The 17,208-nt window shown below is 44.9% G+C and overlaps 2 long non-coding RNA genes across 2 annotated transcripts; both read left to right on the top strand.

Moving 5' to 3' along the window:
• The first annotated feature begins 12,618 nt into the window (after positions 1-12,618).
• On the top strand, positions 12,619-14,072 carry LOC311232833. The gene is made up of 3 exons (XR_014619983.1): positions 12,619-12,695; positions 13,176-13,347; positions 13,948-14,072. It is a non-coding gene; the product is annotated as an uncharacterized lncRNA (long non-coding RNA).
• A 1,026-nt stretch (positions 14,073-15,098) lies between these two features.
• Positions 15,099-16,670, top strand: LOC311233227. Its single transcript, XR_014620016.1, has 6 exons — positions 15,099-15,328; positions 15,426-15,565; positions 15,661-15,865; positions 16,083-16,187; positions 16,283-16,473; positions 16,597-16,670. It is a non-coding gene; the product is annotated as an uncharacterized lncRNA (long non-coding RNA).
• The last annotated feature ends 538 nt before the right edge of the window (positions 16,671-17,208 follow it).

Genomic DNA, 17,208 nt, shown 5'->3' with positions numbered 1-17,208 from the left:
GATTTTTTGGGTACAGGGATAATGGTGGACTTCTTCAGACAGGTGGGGATGACAGCTTGTTCTAAGGACAGGTTAAATATGTCAGTGAATACCGGGGCCAGTTGGTCGGCACAGACTTTTAGGACGCGGCCGGGGATGCCGTCCGGTCCTGCTGCCTTCCTGATATTCACTTTCTTAAAGGTCCTCCTCACCTCATGTTCTGTTATCCTGAACACTGAGCCCTTTCTCACTCACCCTATTCGTTTCTATTTCGTTCCGTTCTGGCCCGTTCCGAGATCTGATGCGAACCCCCCCCCCCTCTCCCCCCTCTAGTTTGCGTACACACTGCAGTCTTGTTTCGTTCCGGGTTCTGTTTACGGTTTGCCTTTTGAGCGTTTACGCTTGCCGTAGGTGATGATGTCACGTTCGAAAATGTAAACACAGGAAGTGTTAACATGGCACGGGAGACTGGATGCTGATATAAAATGAATAAATAAGCAATAAATATGAAGTTATATTTGAACCTCTGTTGTCAAGCCTTGTCAATATAACCCACCCCATTTTATCACGAATGGATGGTGTTGTAGAGTTCGCTTTTGAGCGTTTCCCAGGGCTAACGCTAAGCTAACGGTTAACGCTAGTTAGCTTAGCCTAGTCTAGTATAGCCTGTAGCACTTTCTTTTCAGCAAAGAACGTGCAATAAACAAAACGGATACATTCACTGTGTGTTCTGCCTCTTTTCTCACGAATGGAACTCTGTTGTAGAGTCCGCTTTTGAGCGTTTTGTAGGGTTAACGTTAACGCTAAGCTAACACTAGTTAGCTTATCCTGTCCAGCAGCTAACATTATCCCATCGTTCGTGGCAATTATATTACATGTCATTGATCTACTGGTCGACCACGGCCGACTGGTTGGGCACCACTGGTCTAATAGAAATAAATGCATTCAAACAAGAAACTAATGTATAGAAAATAGCATGGCAAACAAAAATAGCCAGGCCTAATGCGAGCCAGGGAAGTGCTGTGCGTTTGTAACGTGGCTTCATGTTTCATCCACTTGTTTTTGGTTGAAGTGACATTGAACAAAAAGGAGACACTGGCATTACCACCAGGGCCATCAGTAGAGGGAGGAGCTAGTGTTGCTCTTCTAGAAAAATTATCCTTTCAGGGTTGCCTATTGAAATACTGTACACCTCTGGTGCAACCAATGTAAAAAGTTAGTCTGGAGCCCTGATTATTCAACAAATGCTTTGTGTGTTTACAGTGTGAAGTCTCTGTGACGGAACTCTACTGGACCAAGGCTTTCTACTCAAAACATCTGGATCAAAACCTTCTTCTTGTGGAAACAGACAGCAGACTGGACACCACAACATCTGTAAGTACAATTATGTTTACTTTGTTTTCCTCTTATTGCTCCTCCTTGCAGCAGCGATCACAATAAAAGATTACATTTCTCCAGATACATTTACATTTAGTCATTTAGCTGACGCTTTTATCCAAAGCGACTTACAAGTTCTGTATGACAAGTCATCAGGAAGGGCACAACTCTATCTGCTGAGTAACAATGTTCATCAAAGTGTTGCGTGTAGGTTCGTTTATTAGTAATTTTTTTTATTTAAATTAGTAAAAAAAAAAAAAAAAAACTAACAACATAATCGACATTGCTTTATTACTCTTTTATATAACTATATTAGATATTACTGCATATGGCTACTTTTTGATCAATTAATACAAGCAGTCAGATCAATTTAACTATTTTGGGACTTTCTATTTTATTTAGAAAGTACTTTAATCAGAATGTCCCACCCAATACCCAGCTGTTAAAAACGGTTCAATACTCTATTTTATTAGTAGAGGCTGTGACACTATTGCACCCTATCCTCTGTCATCCTTCCTCTAGCTGCTAGGGTGAAGGGACTTTGGGCTTGGCTGAGACCGGTGGTGGTAGAGGGAGGAGGGGTGGGCTGGGACATGGTGGCTGCAGCCTCAGCCTGACTATCTATAAAAAGTTGTCATCTTTCAAATATATTTGTAGCTAAACAATTAGCTAAGCAATTATATTTCATTTATTAGCCTATTTGTAATAATTCGTTATTAGCCTAGCTAACTCCGTATCTTGGCTTACCTGCAGTGGATGTGGATGCAGATGGAACACTGCGAGCAAAGCAGTCAAAAACGGTGCATTTCTGCACACTAATATTATGTTTTGCCAACAGATGTTTTGATAAATTGCTCGTATTGCCACCCTTACTGCCAAATGTTTTGTTGCACTTGTGGCAATATGCGTTGTCGGCATCGACTCTCGTAAAGTATACCTATACTTTCGAGCGCTTCGCTCTCTCCGCCATGACGAGCGCATGCAGATCTGTCTGTGTGCAGCGCGCTTCAGCAGCACGGAGCCACGGACAGGCACCTCCCTTAAGTACCCGTATGTGTGAGTGTGAGCGGCTGATTGATTGATTGATTGAAAAGTTTATTAACAGATTGCAGAATGGGTACAGTACAGTACATCTCAATACATACAATTGTTAAGGGGATGCAGACCAGAGAAAGACTTTCGTCTTGTTTCCACCAGGGTCCCCCATTTTCAATTCATCATAACATATATGACATACATGACATACAGATAGACAGTACTGCTACATCTATACATTTATGACATATCAGATTTGCAAATACAGTACTGTTTGTGATACAAAAGTGTCCAGAAAAGGAGTGTATATACATTTGGCGTAGAAACTGTACATTGGAGGAGGTTGGTGGGGTGGGGTTGGGTGGGTTGGGTGAGGGCTGTACATTGGAGGTGGGGGGGGGGGGGGGGGGGGGGGTTGGGTAGGGGACACACACACATTTTACACTGTACATTGGAATGTTGACAAAGCCTTACTTGGTAATTTACTGTACAACTAGGTTAGGACATTTGTAGGGGCCAGTTTCGAATTGCAGTCTCACGTAGGTGTTTTTTGAGAGTGTTTTTGAAGGTGGGTAGTGATTCACATTCCTTTACAGCTTTAGGCAGGGCGTTCCACATTGATGTGGCATAATTGCGAAACGTGTTTAGTCCCTTGTTTGAGCCGAATCTGGGTTTTACATGATTTGTGGAGCTCCCTCTGGTGTTGTGATCGTGGTATTCACTGACCTTTGGGAAGTATTTTGACATGTACATGGGTACCTTGGTCGCGTAGTGTATCTTGTACACTACGAGTGTGTGTAATAATGGCTCGCTTCTCGTGCAGAGACGGAGAGAGGAAAGATAGTTTGCAACATTTAAATTCCTCGAAAAAAAATCATAATAATAATAATTTCTAGAGTATCTATAGCAGTACCTTATCAATACTCCGTTTTTTCTAATTTAGTACCGGTTCCCGTTTAGAACCGGGGTCCGGGGGGCATCCCTATACAGTGGGTGGCAATATTGTCACAAGGAAAGATGAAATTACCTACCTGGGTTCCATCCTAGAGGCAAATCTTTCCTGTGACAAAATGGCAACCAACAAACATGATTTTTGTACAGGATCTCCTCTCTGGTAAATAAGAATACCTTGAAGACTAACAGGAGCACTCATTCAATGTTTCTACGACTATGCTTGCACGTACTCATGGTACCAAAGCACCTCAAAGGCCCTAAAAACAAGGCTCCAAACATCACAAAACAAACTGGTCAGGCTACTGCTTGGCCTTACTCCTAAAAACCCACCTTACCCCTGCCCATTTTGACAATATAGGATGGCTTAGAGTAGACGACAGAGTACAGCAACTTGCAATCGGCCTGGTCTACAAGATACACTACACCACAAAGATACCCATGTACATTTTTACATTTAGTCATTTAGCTGACGCTTTTATCCAAAGCGACTTACAAGTTTTGTACTACAAGACAGCAGGAAGGGTACAACTATATCAGCTGAGTAACAAGGTCAGTGAAGTTCATGACCACAACACCAGAGGGAGTTCCACAAATCACGTCCAACCCAGATTCGGCTCAAACAAGGGACGACACTTTTCGCAACTAGGCCACCACAATAATGTGGAACGCCCTACCCACAGCTGTAAAATAATGTGAATCCCTACCCTCCTTCAAAACCGATCTCAAAGAGCACCTACGGGTGGCTGCAATTAGAAACGGGCCCTGGTAAATGCCAAAAAAAAAAAAAAAAAAAAACTCCCCCACCCAACCAATGTTCCCTCTAAGGTGCGCCTGTGCGCGCGCACATGTCCAAATGCTCCCGTGCACATATGAAATCTGTCGCGCACAGAAACGTTTGTGTAAAAAAATAAAAGACGTTTCTTAAACAGCAGTCAGCTTGGATGCACGTGTAGCCGGTACTACTCTGAACATGCCATGAGTGGGAGTCGAGCCCCGGGCGTCCGCACCGCGGGCGACATCACAGACCTCTGTACCAAGAGGTGAATTCACTTCTTTTTTTGTAAACTTTGTTTTATTTCAGGAAAAGCAACGAGTTAAACAGTACAGTTGCACATATTATACATTTTCCATTTTCTCCCCCCTCCCGTCATTCCCCCCTCCCTTCTCACATTCCCTCCCCGTCCCGCCCCCTGGAGGTAACCAATAAGCACATCTTCAATATGCATAAATAGGTAGACGGAATGATTCTTTGGTATAGATGTTTCTGGGAAAGAAAAACAGCAACGACATCATTATACATTTAGTCTCTGCCCCCTCCTATAGTATCCTTCCTACTAATACTTGGGAATGTCGATCGTCTGCTATAATTAACATTATTCTGTAATCATTATTCTTTACAGGAAAATAATTATTTAAACATTTAAGTTGTAACCATTGTACATTTTCCAATTTTCTTTTTTTCTTTTTCCTCCTTTTCTTCCCCCCTTCCCCCCCCCCCCCCTCATACCCACCCCATCCCACCCCGTAGGTTGACATCAAACACATCTGCAGTATGCACAAATATTTAGATAAAAGGAGATAAAGAAAACATAAAAACAAAAAAGACCCTCTAACACAGATGTGGCTGTGGAAGAAAATCAACAATGATATCATTTCACGCTTTTCTCCCACCCCTAATTATAGTGTCATGATAATTCTTGAATAGTTCGATCTTCTGCAGTTGTGTCCCCCGTTCCTCCCTCCCTCCCCCAATTACCCACCCACTCCCCCGGGGTCTCATTCACACCCATACGTACCAGGACAGGGAGGGGGGGGGGGGGACAGTAAACAATAGGAATAAAATAATAATAAAAGATATGAAAGTGCAGTTAGAGGTGTAAAGCTCTATCCTTTCTAAGGCCATGGTTACACAGACTGTTTTTGTTTTCGTTTTGAATACGTTTTAAATACGTTTGCTTGAAATGCCGTGTTGGCAGGAAACGTTTTGGCCCTACTGAAAACGCTGAAATTGTGTTTCCGTTTTGGATACTTGCCAAAACTCGCCGACAACGTGTCGTGTAATCTGCGCGGAGCCGTTGTTTGCTCAACGCCCATGCGCAGTAGATACCCACATCTGCGTGCCCTCACCAACGTCCGGTGACAACAGAGCTATAGCTGCAGCTACCATGTGTTGTCAAGTTATTGTTATAAGGACCCCAGTCCAAGCTACAACAGTGCATTCCCTTAACAATTGTTTGTATTGAGCCGTATTGTATTGTACCCATTCTGCAATCTGTTAAATAAAGTTTACATCCATTCATTCTGCTAGCATTAACGATTACATGAGCAGCTGGCTAACGTGAGCTAACGTTAGCTACCTACCTAGCTACCAGACCCTGTTAGCTCAGAGCCCCTCTTTCAACATAACAAGCATTAAACAAAATGGCCCAGTCATCTATTCACTTTTGTTTAATACATGAGGTGTTGTCTCTAATGTTATCTAGCTACTGATAGCTCCCAATATCATCAGTTTGGTGCTGGCTGGCTAACTGACGTGAGTTAACGTTAGCTGCTAGCCACAATGCTATACTGTTATAATGGCATATTCCATTCACGTTAGCATGTAGCTAACAACATCGACAATCTTTTTTGAGACTAAATTATCCGCTCTTGGTGGTCACTTGTGTTGATGTTAGTTTTGTTTCATCAACAAATCATCAACAAATGAGGCAGAACACACAGTGAATTTATCAGTTTGTTTATTGCACTTTATTTCTTGCTGAAAAATAATGCTTCATTGGCTAAAATGGCTCGCGGAGGCATTTAAAGATGGTGGCTTTTGAGATTTTGAACAGGATGTGGAGTGTCCTCATTCAAGTTCTGATTGGTTGAAAATTGCCTTCATGTTCGCCACCTACTGCTTTGGCATTGTACTACATCACTGTGCTCAGGTTGCAAAACGAATGTCTAATTCGGCTGCCACTACGTTGCGACCTGGAAAAGCGAAACTCATCTTCAAACCGAAACGAAAACATCAGTCAGTCTAACCGCAGCCTAAGTCTCTTCATTGATAGTCAGGGTATCGATGTGTTGCAGAAATGGTTGCCGGGTCGCATGGAATGTTCCAAGGGAGCCCTTTAGGGAGAATCTGATTCGTTCAAGCCTAATACAATGTAGTATCTCATGTATCCATCTGTTGTGAGTGGGTGGGGAAGGGTGTATCCATTTAAAGAGAATGAGTCTCGGGGAGCTCCAGTAGCTCACCGCGTACCTCGAGCGCTATTTCGGCGCCGGGGACAACCATGCTCGTCACGGATCTGGGGTTTAGCGAGTTCGAATCCCGGACTGCAGCCGTGCCTTTCCCAGAGTGTCTTCCCCCCCCATCTGTACCCCTTCAGCCTGTTTCTGTCGGTCATTCTTGACCAGAGTAAATGCGATAAACGCAAAAAAGAGCCAGCGGAATGGCCAAAGTTAAAAAAAAAAAAAAAAGAGTGAGTCTCCTAGCGAGGAGGGTAGTGAACGCCACAACTCGTTTTGCAGCCCTAGATGTGATTGTAGGGGTATTCGGGATTCCGAAAAAGGCAGTGAGTGGATCTGGGTCTATCGTCACACCCAGGACCTTGCTCAGTGTATCAAATATTGCAGTCCAAAACTCTGTGAGTGTGTGTTGTGTATTTACTGTAATTAATTATTCACACTCATCTGGAGAGGCCATCAGAACATTGAACATTGACTTTAGCATGTCTATTTTTATCTCGTGTTATTTTAAATGCTAATAAAATCTTGAAACTTGATTTTGTCTCTTGTTTATTATCAGGGTCCCTTTCACTACCACACTACAGAAGGTTAACCCTTTCACTACCACACTACAGAAGGTTAACCTTTCACTACCACACTACAGAAGGTTAACCTTTCACTACCACACTACAGAAGGTTAACCTTTCACTACCACACTACAGAAGGTTAACCCTTTCACTACCACACTACAGAAGGTTAACCTTTCACTACCAGACTACAGAAGGTTAACCTAGTTGTTGTGTCTTTCACTACCGCACTACATGTATTTACATCTAAATGCTTCTGGAGAGGCCATCAGAACATTGAACATTGACTTTAGCATGTCTATTTTTATCTCGTGTTATTTTAAATGCTAATAAAATCTTGAAACTTGATTTTGTCTCTTGTTTATTATCAGGGTCCCTTTCACTACGCGATTGGGCAAACACGTCAGTGGCCAATCAGAGAGCGTCAGTCAGTGCCAATCAGAGAGCGTCTCCGAGAAATGCGGCTACGGAAAAGAATCACGCGCGCGCGGCTACTGCCTACTGCACTTCCGGACTCCTACGAGCCAGGTCAGCTGCGTTGTGTTACTCTCCGCCAGATAAACGCTTAAAAAAGTTGTAATTCGTGTTTTAAACGTTATCTACTTGTTGCTACATGTTCCGTAAAATATTCCACTCATCCTGTGTACATTCTGTTCGGATCCAAGATCACTAACCCACCTTTGTATTAGTTTAGTCTCTGAGAAAGTAGCCTAATGCTAACGAGACCGCCTGTTTGCTAGCTCCTGTATGGCTTGCTACTAGCTGTTGGCTATTACTAGCTAGCTTGCTAGGGACTATACTTGACCTAGTCACTTAGCTTAAGGCACCCTTGCATGTTGTATGAGTCTATGTATATAAAAGTTAAATTGTATATGTGATGTGTGTGTTGGAGTGACGGAGAAAGCTGGCGGCGCGGTCACAGTTGTTGTTGCTGCGAAATCAATTGAGATTTGTTTGGAGAGGAAAATTTAGTTTGGTCGTTGATGGAGACTCGTAGCAAGATGCCTAAGAAGACTACCTCTCTGCCTGACCTTGTTCTGACCGTGTCAGGGGAGACCCGAGGTGAGTCCATACTAGACAGTACTGGTTGAGGAGAACCAGGCACAACAGGAATGTCCTCCTGTGGTGTAAGACTGTGTCGGGCTTCATGTCTCTGTTCGGGCATAGGCACTAGGTGATGACGGTTTCGTCTGATTGTGCCATGTGGCCCGCTGACAAGGTAGGACCGTGGTGTGTGATGTGCAGCTGTCACTGTGCCTGGTGACTTCATATCGGTGACCCACACCGGGTCCCCTGGTGACAGCGTTGTGAGATTCTTCACCCTGTGTCTCTGGTTGAAGTGCTTCGAATCCATCTCTTCTCTCTTTCCCTTTGCTGAAGCCTCCTCAGATCGGGAAGTGCCGGCTCCAACACCGCTGGGAAGGTAGGCACCGTTGTGCGCAGACGGCGTCCCATGAGTAGCTGTGCTGGGCTGAAACCATTACTCAAAGGCGTCGCCCTGTATGCGAGCATGGCTAGATATGGATCTGATGATTTCTTCAGCAGATTCTTAATCGTTTTGACAGCTCGTTCCGACTCGCCGTTCGATTGGGGAAATCTCGGACTGCTGGTTGTGTGCACAAAGTCATAATGTGCAGCGAAGGCTTGCATGTCCTGTCCCGAAAATTGGGGCCCGTTATCAGATATCAAAGTCTCTGGAATTCCATGCCGAGCGAACATCGATTTGAAGTGAACTATGACATCTGATGATCTTGTTGGGCCTAGTTTGGCTATCTCCACGTACCTGGAGTAGTAGTCAACCACGAGCAGATAGTTGCTACCGTTCAGGGAGAACAGGTCTGCCCCCAGCTTCTGCCAGGGCCTGTCGGGGAGTGTAGTTGGCATGAGTGGCTCACGCGTGTTCACCCGCTCTTCGAGGCACGCTCTACAGTTTAGAACTAGCTCCTCTATCTGACCGCTCAACCCTGGCCACCACACAGCCTGCCTTGCCCGGTCTCCGCACTTGACCACCCCCTGGTGGCCCTCGTGTATCCTTTCCAAAACACTGTTCCTCATTGTGGAGGGGATCACCAATCTCGTGCCCCTCAGCAGCAGCCCGTCATGCACACTCAGGACGGCGCGCTCTGCCCAGTAGAGCCTCACCGGCCCTTCCAGTCTGCTGCGGTCTGGCCACCCCTGCACGCAGTATTGCATGACCTGTGTGCACACACTGTCGCTGCCCAGCTGTTCCCTGAGATCGTGTAAGTAGCTGCTACTTGCTGGTAGGTTATCCATGATGGAGTCGACATAGATATTGGTGTCCTCCATCAGCTCTTTGTCCCGTCCGGTGCCGCCATCCCCCAGAGGCGCACGCGACAGGGTGTCGGCTGTAGTCAGACTCTTCCCTGCAACGTGAGTGACGAAGTAGGAGTATCTCATGAGACGCATACGGAACCGCTGTATCCGTGGTGGGAGAGCGTCGAGCGCCTGTCCCCCTAGCAGGCTCACCAGTGGCTTATGGTCTGTTTCCAACTCGAAATGCAGACCCAGGATAAAGTCATTGAACCTCTCACACGCCCAGGTCAGGGCCAGAGCCTCCTTTTCTACCTGGGCGTACCGCTGCTCTGTGGGTGTGAGAGACCTGGAGGCATACGCTACAGGTGCCCAGACGTCATTGTTTCTCTGTAGCATGACCGCTCCCAATCCGTATGACGAGGCATCTGCCGAAATCTTCAGGTCACGATTGGGATCATACAGCTGGAGAACAGGTGTAGATGAGAGCTCTTGTTTGAGGTTGTCGAATGCCTTTTGCTGTTCGTGTCCCCAGACCCACAGGTTCTTCTTAGACAGCAAGTCTCTCAGCGGCTTGTCCTTCTCCGCCAGATTAGGAATGAACTTCCCGAGCTGGTTGACCATGCCCAGGAAGCTCCTGAGCTTAGTCATGTCAGTTGGCCGGTCCATGTGTTGAACCGCTCTTGTTTTGTCCGGGTCTGACCTCACCCCCTCCGCTGAGACAACGTGTCCAAGGAACTTCACCTCTCGCACGCCAAACTCACATTTGTCCATGTTGAGAGTGATTCCAGCCTTTTGCGCCCTCTCCAGGACAACATGCACCCTTGCATCGTGCTCCACTTGAGATGAGCCCCATATGAGGACGTCGTCCATATGGCAGGCGACCCCTTCGAGACCCTCTGTGACCTCTGTCACCATCCGATTCTGGAAATGTTCTGGGGCAGAAGAAATTCCAAATGGTAGTCGATTGAAGTAGTAACGGCCGAATGGGGTGATAAATGTAGTGTAGAGTGCAGACTCCTTCGCCAGAGGAATCTGCCAGAACCCCATATTAGCATCCAGTTTAGTGAAGAGTTGTGCTCCTGCTAGCATGCCGAGGGTTTGGTCAACTGAGGGGAGCATAAACTTCTCTCTGCACACGGCCTCATTCAGAGGGGTTAAGTCCACACAGATGCGGACCTCGTCCTTCGCCTTCTTCGGGGCTACGACCATGCCGCAGCACCAGTCTGTAGGTTCCTCGATCCTGGTGATGACCCCCAGCTGCTCCATCCGCTTAAGCTCCGTCCTGACCTTTCCCATCAATGGGAGCGCCACTCGTCGTGGAACACTGAGTGCGAACGGTTTGGCATCAGGCTTGAGCTTGATTGTGTATTCCTTTTGCAACAGACCCAACCCCTCCCAGAGCTTTGGGTAGCTCTCCTTCACTGTGTCTAAGCTTATGCTATCTACTCTAGCTACTAGATTAAGCTTGACAGAGGCTGGTCTACTCAGCAGGGATGTATGGAGGTTTTTGACTATGTAAACATCCTCAGTTACAGTCCTGTCTCCATAGCACAACACTTCCCTCACAGCTCCCTTCACCTCTAGTGGCACCCGTCCGGGCCCAAACAGTGGCTTACATGGACTGATCAGCTTGTGCTCTGAGCCTGACTGAACTAGCTTTTCATACACCTGCTCTGGCATGACTGTAACATCTGCCCCTGTGTCGATCTTAAATCTGACCTTGGAGTCTCTGATGCCGATGTCCACAGTCCATGGGTCATCTCCTGCCTCCACACTACCTAAAAATATGCTACTACTGTCCTCTGTGACAGCGTTCACACCACTGGCTGATTTGCATACTTTAGCATAATGGCCCAGTTTACCACAGTGTGACAGACTACATTTTTAGCAGCACACTGTGATATTGGATGAGAAGGTTTACCACATCTGAAACAAGATTTATAATCCTCTCCTTTAGGAGGCCATTGCCTTGGTTTAGCCTGGGCATGAGGCTGTCCTTTGTTTACAGCCCAGGGTTTCCCCTTGCTAGCATGCACTGCATCCACCTCAATCTTGCTACTACTAGTCATCTCACTCCTTAGGTCAGTCTGTTGTCTCTTAATCTCCTCAGACTGCCTCGCCATGTTAATAGCTTTTGTCAGGGTTAAATCTTTGTCTAACTGCATCCTCTCTGATAGCCCTGTGTCTCTGAGACCAACTACCAATCTGTCCCGTAACAGTTCATTGTGCAGCCCCCCGTACTCACAGTTTTCACCTAAAGCATACAGTGCTGTAATGAATGAGTCCACAGATTCTGATGCTTGCTGCATCCTCTTGTTGAACCTGGCCCTCTCATAGATAACGTTCTTTTTGGGAATAAAGAAGCCATCGAATCCTTCCCTCACTGCGCTGTATTCTTCCCGCTGTTGGGCGGTCAAGCTGAGAACGCGTAGCACGTCATCTGCTTCATCCCCCATGCAGTAAACCAGCGTGTTTACCTGGTTAGCTTCGGGTGAGTTGTTCAGGTTGCTTGCTAGTCTGAAGCGTTCAAACCTCCTGCTCCATTTTTCCCACTCTTGTGGTTTAGAAAAGTCAAAAGGTTCTGGAGGGTTTATAGTGAAAGTTGCGGACGGAAGAACTACCGCATTTTGCGCAGGTAATGGAGCTCCCGCTGCTCCTGCTTGTACTTCACCGTCCATTATTCTCCTCCGGCGCCGTCTCCTCCTTGCATTAGCTGGTTAGCTTCCTGTTAGCCTCGAACAAACACTATGAAATCCCCCGTCGAACTCGGCTCAAAGTAGGTCCACTTCAGACACCATGTCGTGTAATGTGTTCCTATATACCTCAATGAGCCAGTCAGACAGTAGGTACCGTAGTTATAGCTTTTAATGTAGCCGTGTGTATATCCATACAACAAGTCGTGAGCATAGACAATTGCACTCTGCACTCTAGTCAAGTCCCGCCCCCTCCTCTAGGCTATTGGCTTACACCACACATTCATTCATTCATTCATTCATTCAGAGATAGAGAGAGCGAGAGAGCCCCCCCCCCCTCATCCGCAAGCGCAGTAGTGCAAAATTTGACTGATGGAAACAAGACAAAAGTCTTTCTCAGGCGGGCGGGAGGGCGGGGCGCAATGTGTATGCGCATGCGTGTGGACTGGAGCACGTGAGAGTATAAAGAGTCAATTTTTTTCGAACTCTTTCTCACATCACAACAAGAAGAAGACGAACTCTTTCACAGTGTGGTGTGCGCGCACTGCGCAGGCAGAACAAGATGTCTTTCAGTAAAAATGTAAGTACCTATTTCGCTATTTTGGACATTAGGTTTGCTTATCAAGGCCACCACAGACCACCTGTGCAATTGAATTTAATTAGCTAACTGGCTCTCTCTTTCTCTCTCTGCTCTCTCTGCTATCTTTACTAAATATAAACGTGCAAGTACATGGTGTAGTAGGACTGCTATCTTTACTAAATATAAACTTGCAAGTGCATGGTGTGTATAGGACTGCTATATTTACTAAATATGTAAAAATGTAAGTACCTATTTCGCTATTTTGGACATTAGGTTTGCTTATCAAGGCCACCACAGACCACCTGTGCAATTTAATTAGCTAACTGGCTCTCTCTTTCTCTCTCTGCTATCTTTACTAAATATAAACTTGCAAGTACATGGTGTAGTAGTAAGCCATCTCCAAGTGGGCAAGTGATGTGGTGATTAGAGGCACAACCTTTTATTCATATTTTGAAAGTAATTATATTCTCTTTTTTCCAGGACCACATAACGATACGAAGAGGCCAGTCACTTCCACCAGTAGTGGAATGCAGATCCTGTTGCAGCAACTATCACTGCCCGTTTTGTGCGCCTTCCCTTTTCAAGCCTACCAGACTCGGCAAAGTGCAGAGCCATTTGCAAATCCATTTTTCAACAGTAGTTATCCATCAAGGTAAAGTTAGACATTTCTCCCATTGCCTCTGGCAATGAGCATAACTGAGCCGACTCATACGGTGGTCATGTATAATAATTAGGGATGTCCGATATTATCGGCCGACCGATATTATCGGCCGATATCGGCAGTAAAATGTGATATCGGAAAATATCGGTATCGGTAAAAAAAAAAAAAAAAAAATTTTTTTTTTACATTTATTTAACCTTTATTTACCCAGGCAAGCAAGTAAGAACCAATTCTTATTTTATTTATTGTCAAAAGTATGCATGTTGGTTTAATTCAACAACAAGAGATATGTAATGTTAATTTTTACTTTTTTAATTATCATATTTTGCACAGATAATGCTTACATTTAGAAAGCCTTTTGAATGCATCCAGTGAAATTATTAATTACCTGAAATTATTCAGTTTTTTTGGGGGGAAACCCTGCATATATCGGTATCGGTTGATATCGGTATCGGTATCGGTATCGAAATTAAGAGTTGGACAATATCGGAATATCGGTATCGGTAAAAAAGCCAATATCGAGCATCCCTAATAATAATAATGGTCAGTGGTCACATTATGCTTTTATTACTTTTCATGTTTGTGTTACAGAATACACTATACACAAATGTGGATTGGACTGCAGACAAGGCTATCACTACCACTGCCCCTACTGCCAGGCAACAATTGTAAGAAAAAAAAAATGCTTCGCACCATATATTATCATGCAAGCCCCTGCTCAGATGTGGATTGGACTGCAGACCAGGCAGCCCAGACTATCATTACCACTGCCTCTACTGCCAGGCAACATTTGTAACCAAAATACAGGCTTTGGTCCATATATCATCATGTAAGAGCCAGCCCTCCCCTCAACCGACTCTGCCATCTCCTCAACCGACTCTGCCATCTCCTCAACCGACTCTGCCATCTCCTCAACCGACTCTGCCATCTCCTCAACCACCTCTGGCTGCAGAAACATCCCCAAGTCGGGCCAGAAGGCGGCCAGTCATTCAAAAGAAGTGTCCGATGTGTAAGATTACCATGAACGCCAGAAATATGAAGAAACACATCGAAAGGAAACACACGGATCAAACGCATGACATAACAGCAAGGCATCACCTTACCAGTGAGTGCATAGATTCAAAGAATAGAATATTCATAGTATTCAAGTCATTCCAGGGGGCGAGTACTCCACTGCATGTCGTGCAAAAATTTGGGGTGGAAAACATTGATGTTGGTTGTGAGTCACAGGAGTGCCAACAAAATATGAAGTTGGCATGGCTGAGTGGATTCAACTCCTTCAAGTGTATACATCTGAGGTCACTTGACTATTGCACATCCAACGCTCCCATTGAAGTGCTAGCCGAAGAAACGCTCTCTAGGATGGTGCAAGAAAAATGGTTTGGTGAAGATAAGAAGAGAGACTGCCTTAATCATCAAAGCCTAGCCGTAGCCCAATATGTACCACTTTCTGTTTTTTCTAAAATTGCAATCCCTCCGTCAAAGAAGTACATTTCCGTATATGAGCCCAAAGCTTCATGGTACAGCCGCCTTGGAAGAGTCATGGTTGTTTACGATGCCAAGATCAATACGTGGCACTGTCCATGCGCCAAACCCAAAAAGTCATGTATCCACAAGTACATAGCAAAATGGCACTTGTTTCAAACGGACAGTCAATTGTTCAGGACAGCCAGAAGCACAGAGTTGGATCCAAGCACTGTACCACATGCATCACAGAATGAAGGTGATTGTGACATGTACTATCCACCGAAAGACAAACTGCAGAGCATGGTTGAGTACATGCAGGAAAAAAAGATGATCCCCGCTGTGCTCCCAGAAAACTTGAGGCTTCCTTCAGTGGAAACTGTTTATCCACCATGCCTAGTTCCTGAGGAGATGATGTGCCAGCGATGCCCAGACAATGTGCCCCTCTCGGATCCTGTCCTTATTACTACAAAGGCCAAAATCCTGACTAGCACCAAAATTATTCAAGGTATTTTGATTATGATATTGAAATGTACAGTGTTAATTAAATCAACCATGTGAGAAAGTACTGTATCAAGTGTAATGCTGCATATTTCCATCTCTAGATGTTGCCACCTACTACAAATACTGCAAACAATGTAGAATGCATTACCGTTACCAGGAATGGAAAGATGGTCTACACAACTTCAACGACAGTGTTCTCCTTGATCTACCATTGTGCCTTTTCTTGAGGAATATGTTACAGGTTAGAAACTGTGGCTCAACAACTTATTAAATGTACATGGAAATTAAAACTTAATCATTGCACTAATTTTGCTTCCATAACTGTTTCTCCCATAGGTCCACACTGCAGTCAGCAGAGTAGTAGAGTCCCTGGAACTCACTACTGGGGTACAATTCCCCCCTGCAAAAACAGTTCTCAATGCCTACCTTCACTTTGAGGCTCTTACAGAACATGAGTATTCATACTCTTGTGTAACCTGTGGTGATAACCCTCCGGTGGTGGTGATGGACCTCCACAAGAAAGGAGTGTTCCATTTATCCAGTAAGAATATTCATATATTACTTGACTTGGTTGAATACTCAATTCAGTCTCGGGTCAATGAACACGATTTTCTCTCCTGTGACCTTGTAATGGACATTTAGAGACATCATTTTCATTGATAACCGCTGTGCACTATCTCTTACTTGGATGTTCCTAATCGTATGACTTGGAGAATATGCTTTTGCATGTAAATGTTGATGTTCCTTGTTTTTCTTAGTAAGTGACCTCAAACGACCTCCAGATGATTTCAGTGGAGAGGTGGACGTGGAACACTTCTGGAAGACGCTGTCTATGGATATGATTGGTCGTGGTTTTGTAACGGGTAACTCGCAGCGCTTAGTCGACATCTCCTTTTATCAATTTGTTAAGCAACTTCTATTCCTGATGTGACATTATTATTTTCTTTTCATTGCAAAGGTCAAAAAAACAACCCATTTGCAGTTCCCCCCAGCTATCACTTTTGGGCACCATGGATAGGCAAAAATACCCGCCGGTCCAACAAAGTAATCAACACTGAATTTGAGAAAGTCCGTCCTCAAAAACAAGCAGAGGGGCAGGAAATCACAGTCTCGGAAGACAGGCTCAGAAACGAGCTCTACAAGCAGAAGGTTGATATTCTTTTTAAGTGTAAACTATATAGTATTAGCCTAATGAAGATTTATTTCTGTGCATTGATTAACATTTTACAACTTAAAACACTGGCTATTTCTTATACATTTTTCATGTCTTAGGTTTCTGTGATACGGAAGCTGTGTAAAGAATGTAAATTGGATTCCTCTGGGTCACGCACTGACCTCCTTCTGAGACTATACCGAAATGAAGTCGAGGCACACTTATGATAAAATCTTTGAGAAGATTTGGGCTGCCTCGGGTACGATACATTACAGTGCTGCTTTAGTGTTGCCTCTGGTTATTTAAAATGTGTATCCAGAAAAGATATGCGAAGGGCATAATTTAACTTTGTCTAAGACTAACTGATGTGATCACATAAGTGTTTGATTTTCTTTCATTTCAGGTGGATGGGCTGTAGTAATGTGTCCCTGTGGCATTGTATACAGCATCAAATGCAATTTGAGAGCGGAGAGCCCTCGTGACTATGCTGATCTGCTCCTATCATGGAAGCATGTGCCAAATATCAGCATCTACGATTTTGCACGTGGGCTGGCAGTACATTGCAATTTAAGGGACCCAATCAGGATGCTTTTCAGCCCGTTTGAAGGTCGGTTGGCAGACCCCACCCTGGAAAATATCAATTTGGCCAAAGGAGGAAAACTCCATGTGTCCCTGCCATGGCTCGATGAAAGAAAACCGGTCCCAGACACCAATGGCCATCCTATCACGGG

The sequence above is a fragment of the Notolepis coatsorum genome (assembly GCF_963971535.1).
Source record: "Notolepis coatsorum genome assembly, chromosome: 8".
Taxonomy (NCBI): Eukaryota; Metazoa; Chordata; class Actinopteri; order Aulopiformes; family Paralepididae; genus Notolepis; species Notolepis coatsorum.
Note: the sequence above shows the minus strand (reverse complement) of the source record. Positions and strands in the feature narration are given on the sequence as shown.